The following is a 6,502-nucleotide window of genomic DNA, read 5'->3' as shown; positions in this document are numbered from 1 at the left end:
GAATAATAAGTAGATGATGGATTGCTAGAGTGACAAAAGTTTAAACCCTAGTTTATGCGTTGCTTCGTAAGGGGCTGCTTTGGATCCATACATTTCATGCTATGGTTAGGTTTACCTTAATACTTCTGTTGTAGTTGCAGATGCTTGCAATGGGGGTTAATCATAAGTGGGATGCTTGTCCAAGTAAGGACAACAGCCAAGCACCGGTCCACCCACATATCAAATTATCAAAGTACCGAACGTGAATCATATGATCGTGATGAAAACTAGCTTGACGATAATTCCCATGTGTCCTCGGGAGCGCTTTACTTCATATAAGAGTTTGTCCAGGCTTGTCCTTTGCTACAAAAAGGATTGGGCCATCTTGCTGCATCTTATTTACTTTTATTACTTGCTACTCGTTACAAATTACCTTATCACAAAACTATCTGTTACCGATAATTTCAGTGCTTGCAAAGAATACCTTACTGAAAACTGCTTATCATTTCCTTCTGCTCCTCGTTGGGTTCGACACTCTTACTTATCAAAAAGGCTACGATAGATCCCCTACACTTATGGGTCATCACCCATCTTCTTCTGTATGTTGATGATATCGTACTTGCGGCATCCTCAACGCCCCTTCTTCGCTCCATCGTCGACAAGCTACAACAGGAGTTTGCCATGACAGATATGGGCGATCTTCACTACTTCCTCGGCATCCGCGTGCAACGTACAACACGGGGGTTCTTCCTCAACCAGGCCCAGTATGCCGAGGAGCTTCTTCGCCGCGCCGGCATGTCCCAATGCCATGCTGCCTCAACACCAGTGGACATGGCCCCAAAGGTCGCCGCTGCCGCCGGCGCTCCCGTGTCCGACCTGTCAGAGTGTCGCAGCCTTACCGGGGGCTTGCAATATCTCACAATGACGCGTCCGGATCTGGCGTATGCGGTGCAACAAGCTTGCCTTCACATGCATGACCCGCGGGACAGTCACCGCGCCCTCATCAAGCGTATTCTACGGTATGTCCGCGGCACGCTCCAGCATGGTCTTCTTCTTCTTCTAGCATCTTCATCGACATACATCATCGCGTATTCGGACGCGGACTGGGCTGGGTGCCCTGACACTCGCCGGTCTACCTCTGGTTACTGCGTGTATCTTGGTGACACGATCGTCAGCTGGTCCTCCAAAAGTGACAAGTCATCGTCTCTCGATCCAGTGCAGAAGCAGAATACCGCGCCCTGGCGAATGTGGTCGCTGATTGTGTATGGTTGAGGCAGCTGCTTGGTGAGCTCTCCGTCTCTCAATCGAAGGCCATAGTCATCTTCTGCAATAATGTATCAGCCGTGTACATGTCTATTAATCCGGTTCATCATCGGAGGACGAAGCACATAGAGCTTGACATTCATTTCATCCGGGAAAAGGTGGGCCCTTGGCGAGTTCCGTGTTGTACATGTTCCAACAACTCAACAGCTAACCGATATCATGACGAAGGGTTTGCCGACATCCATTTTCCAGCACTTCAGGTCCAGTCTCTGTGTCTCCTCAGGCATCGACGACATGACTGCGGCGGGGTGTTAGCGAACGTGCTTCTGTAGTGGTCCTATTCCTTAGGCTAGACTAGTGTAATTCTGTTGTAACAGCCAATATATATGTACTTGTGTAACCGAGTATTTGACAAAAAACTACCACATTAGGGGTTACCGTCCCACAAAACTACCACATTCAAAAAAGTGACTGACAACTACCAAAAAATTCTAATTTTGTGACTAAAAACTACCACTTTTGAAAAATGGCAAGTTTAGACGATTTAAACACATTTATGACATGCGGGACCCACTCACCAGGGCTGACATGGCGGCAAAGTCAACTATGTTTGTTTTGACCATTAGTGTTGACCGTTATGACAAGTGGGGCCCACATCAATCTTCTTCTTCCTCCTCCTCCTCCTCCTCCTCCTCTCTCTCTCTTTGGTATTTCAACAAACATCTTATGTGCATGGAGGAAAGCCGGTGAACTCCGGCCGACGACGGACGTGAGCGTGCTCATCCAGCTGTCATCCCTGACCCCAGGACCGAGCCACACCGCCCCCTCTACCACGCAGGCGTGCGCCAAAACCACGCACCGCCGCAGCGCCCGAGCTGCCCGTCCTCTCCCTTAGACGCGAGCTCGTGCAGCCATGGCACCTGTGTGCCTCGCGCCCCTGCCTCGACAGAAACTCCGGCGAGCCCTCAAGCTACTTCCCGTCGCATGCTGGCTTTTTCACTGTTGCCCCTGCTTTGGTCCTCCTGCTGCTGTGCACCGGCGCGCGCGTGCTTTCCTCCGTCTAGCGCCTCCGCCTTCACGAACCCCTCCGTCCTCATGGCCGAGCGCCTCGCCGCTGGCCAGCGCCGCGGACATTCGCGACCGCGCGCGCCCGGAGCAGGTGCAAGCTTGCCAGCTACCGTCTGCATGCAATATCGGGCCGGCGCCGCTGCATGCTGTTGCCGTTACCGGGGCGCGAGGAGGAGGTCCTCAGCCAGCGGCAGCACGCTGCCGTCGCACGCCTATAGCCCAGACACGGTGGCGCCGAGCATGCTCGCCACCTCCAACGCGACCTCGCTTCCATCGCCTCTTTCCCTTAGATGCACGGAAGGTGCTTGATGAAATGCCTGAGAGAGACGGGAGAAGGAGGAGGAGGAAGGTTGACGATGACGTGTGGGCCCCACTTGTCATAACAGCCAACTTGACGGTCAAAACAAACGGGTCTAACTTTGTCGCCACGTCAGCCCTGATGGGTGGGCCCCGTCTGTCATAAACGCGTTTAAATCGTCTAAACTTGGAATTTCTTTATTCATAGCACTGTATATAAACTATTTCATATAAATATATTGCTTTTGTATGTATCATTAAAAAACTTGTGAGGCGGACTTTTTATGATGTTTGTTGGCAATATTTCATGTAGGTAATATATATGCGCATTTATTATGTATTTTCCTATAATCACCATAATGATTATCTTAAGAGCACCATAGCCCAGCCAAACAATATATAGTAAGGGCCCCTAATTTTTATTCTCGCCCCGGGCCCCTAAATTCTCAGGACCGGCCCTGTTCAAAAGTGATAGTTTTAATTTACAAAATTAAAAAAATTTGATAGTTATCAGTCACGTTTTTGAATGTGGTAGTTCTGTGGGACGGCAACCCCTAATGTGATAGTTTTTTGTCAAATACTCTGTGTAACCCCAATCAATAATCAAGGAAGTGTTACACGATCTCTTTCTTGCTACCCTCGTTCAGACTCCAACAAAGATCATCGGATACATCGAATGTAGAATGACGCGTATGTTGCCGTAGTCTAAGACGTTGAAGCGACGTTGGATATTCGATTCCAGGTCTGCTATGACCGTGCGCTGTATGCATGACATACACGCCCGTGCACGCACGAAGCATAGTACATTATGCAACACTTGGTCAAATAATAATATAGGGAAGTTTTTATTTTTTTGAAAAAATAATATAGAGAAGTTGACCTGGAACAAAGCTATACCTCAAAATAATGTGGAATATTTTTCCCCACAAAAAAAGAAAAGAAAATGACTATATAGTTTCTGAATTTCGTTGACTTGAGTGCCATCTATGCATGATACATCTATCCGTGCACGTACTTAGCAAAACATGTCTACTTGCTAGTAATATCCAAATTAATTAACTCCCCGCAAAACATGTCTACTCTAATTAATTTGCCTCTATGCAAAATACATCCGTGCACGATGTAGATCAAACAGCTAGCGCCTAGCAGTAGATGGAACGCCACAAAAATCCTAGGAATAGCTATATATATCTGCATGAAATGCAGGCCATTACATCCGCATCCACCATAAAAGTAAATAGCTCTCCGGCCTATAGCGACCAACACGCAGGTAGTTGTGATGGCGTCTTCATCTCTGTCAGTGGTGTTGCTCCTGTGCCTGGCTGCGGTGGCGTCGGCGCAGATGTCCCCGACGTTCTACGACGCGTCGTGCCCCGGGGCGCTGGCCACCATCAAGAACGGTGTGGTGGCCGCCGTGAGCAGCGACCCCCGCATGGCTGCGTCGCTGCTCCGGCTGCACTTCCATGACTGCTTTGTCCAAGCAAGTCCTTCACACACTACTTGCACTGGTAGAAAAAGAGGCTTCCGTCCAGCCCCATTAGTCGCGAAACTGTAGGAACCGCGACTAATGAAGTCTTTAGTCGCGGTTCGGCAGACGAACCGCGACCAAAGGCCTGGGCCCAGGGCGCTCGGTGGCCAGCTGGTGCACGTGAGGGGCTTTAGTCGCGGTTGGCCAGGCCAACCGCGACTAAAGGTGCGCAAAGGCCTTTAGTCGCGGTTGGCCAGGCCAACCGCGACTAAAGCTCCTCCCCTATATATACCAGTTCAGCACGCTCACTTAGCCATTTGGTGCCACTTCTCTTCACAAGCTTCACAAGGGGGTGTAGGTTTGCTTTTGGTTCCTCTTATGCACACAAGGTGTTTGATGAAATGCCCTAAGAGGGTGAAACAAACATGATATGAAGTGTTGGAGCCACACTTGAGGTTCCTCATTTATTTTTTCCTCCTCGATCGCGGTTAGCAACTTGAACCTTTCATGCATGTGTGTCATTGATAAAATATGCATGTGTGCAGTTCATTGTTTAATTTATATTGTTTGTAGCTAGTTAGTTTAACAAATGCATGATGGTTAATTATATATTTTATATTATAATAATGCAGATGAATCGGCAATGGATGTACGGTAACCGACTCTCCGGCGAGTTCACTACGGGTTTGAAAGATTTCCTCGTAGTGGCTAATGCGAACAAGCAGGGGGGTTTTGTTATCTGTCCATGTGTTATCTGTAAGAATCAGAAGGGTTACTCTTCCTCAAGAGATGTTCACATGCATCTGCTTCGGCACGGTTTCATGCCAAGCTATAATTGTTGGACCAAGCATGGAGAAAGAGGGGTTATAATGGAAGAAGATGAAGAAGGGGATGATTTCATCGATGAAAGCTATCTTGCTCATTTCGGTGATACTTTCATGGAGGATGCTGAAGGTGAAGGGGAAGGTGAAGAAGAGGCACGTGATGATCCCGTTGATGATCTTGGTCGGACCATTGCTGATGCACGGAGACGCTGCGAAACTGAAAAGGAGAGGGAGAATTTGGATCGCATGTTAGAGGATCACAGAAAGGCGCTGTACCCCGGATGCGATGATGGTCTGAAAAAGCTGGGCTGCACACTGGATTTGCTGAAATGGAAGGCAGAGGCAGGTGTAGCTGACTCGGCATTTGAAAACTTGCTGAAAATGTTGAAGAATATGTTTCCAAAGGATAACGAGTTGCCCGCCAGTACGTACGAAGCAAAGAAGGTTGTCTGCCCTCTAGGTTTAGAGGTTCTGAAGATACATGCATGCATCAACGACTGCATCCTCTACCGCGGTGAATACGAGAATTTGAATGAATGCCCGGTATGCACTGCATTGCGTTATAAGATCAGAGGCGATGACCCTGGTGACGATGTTGAGGGCCAGAAACCCAGGAAGAGGGTTCCCGCCAAGGTGATGTGGTATGCTCCTATAATACCACGGTTGAAACGTCTGTTCAGGAACAAAGAGCATGCCAAGTTGTTGCGATGGCACAAAGAGGACCGTAAGTCGGACGGGGAGTTGAGACACACCGCAGATGGAACGCAATGGAGAAAGATCGACAGATGGTTCAAAGATTTTGCAGCTGACGCAAGGAACATAAGATTTGCTCTAAGTACGGATGGCATGAATCCTTTTGGCGAGCAGAGCTCCAGCCATAGCACCTGGCCCGTGACTCTATGCATCTACAACCTTCCTCCTTGGTTGTGCATGAAGCGGAAGTTCATTATGATGCCAGTGCTCATCCAAGGTCCGAAGCAACCCGGCAACGACATCGATGTGTACCTAAGGCCATTAGTTGATGAACTTTTACAGCTGTGGGGTGGTGTCCGTGTGTGGGATGAGCACAAACAAGAGGAATTTGACCTACGAGCGTTGCTTTTCGTAACCATCAACGATTGGCCTGCTCTTAGTAACCTTTCGGGACTGTCAAATAAGGGATACAATGCATGCACGCACTGCTTACATGAGACTGAAAGTGTACATTTGCCAAATTGTAAGAAGAACGTGTACCTTGGGCATCGTCGATTTCTTCCGAAAATTCATCCAGTAAGAAAGAAAGGCAAGCATTACAACGGCAAGGCAGATCACCGGCCGAAGCCTGCGGAACGCACTGGTGCTGAGGTATTTGATATGGTCAAGGATTTGAAAGTCATCTTTGGAAAGGGTCCTGGCGGACAATCAGTTCCGAAGGGAGCTGACGGGCACGCAGCCATGTGGAAGAAGAAATCTATATTCTGGGAGCTAGAATATTGGAAAGTCCTAGATGTCCGCTCTGCAATCGACGTGATGCACGTTACGAAGAATATTTGCGTGAACCTCCTAAGCTTCTTGGGCGTGTATGGGAAGACAAATGATACAAAGGAAGCACGGCAGGACCAGC

This window comes from Triticum aestivum, chromosome 5A (genome assembly GCF_018294505.1).
Source record: "Triticum aestivum cultivar Chinese Spring chromosome 5A, IWGSC CS RefSeq v2.1, whole genome shotgun sequence".
Lineage (NCBI taxonomy): Eukaryota > Viridiplantae > Streptophyta > Magnoliopsida > Poales > Poaceae > Triticum > Triticum aestivum.
Note: the sequence above shows the minus strand (reverse complement) of the source record.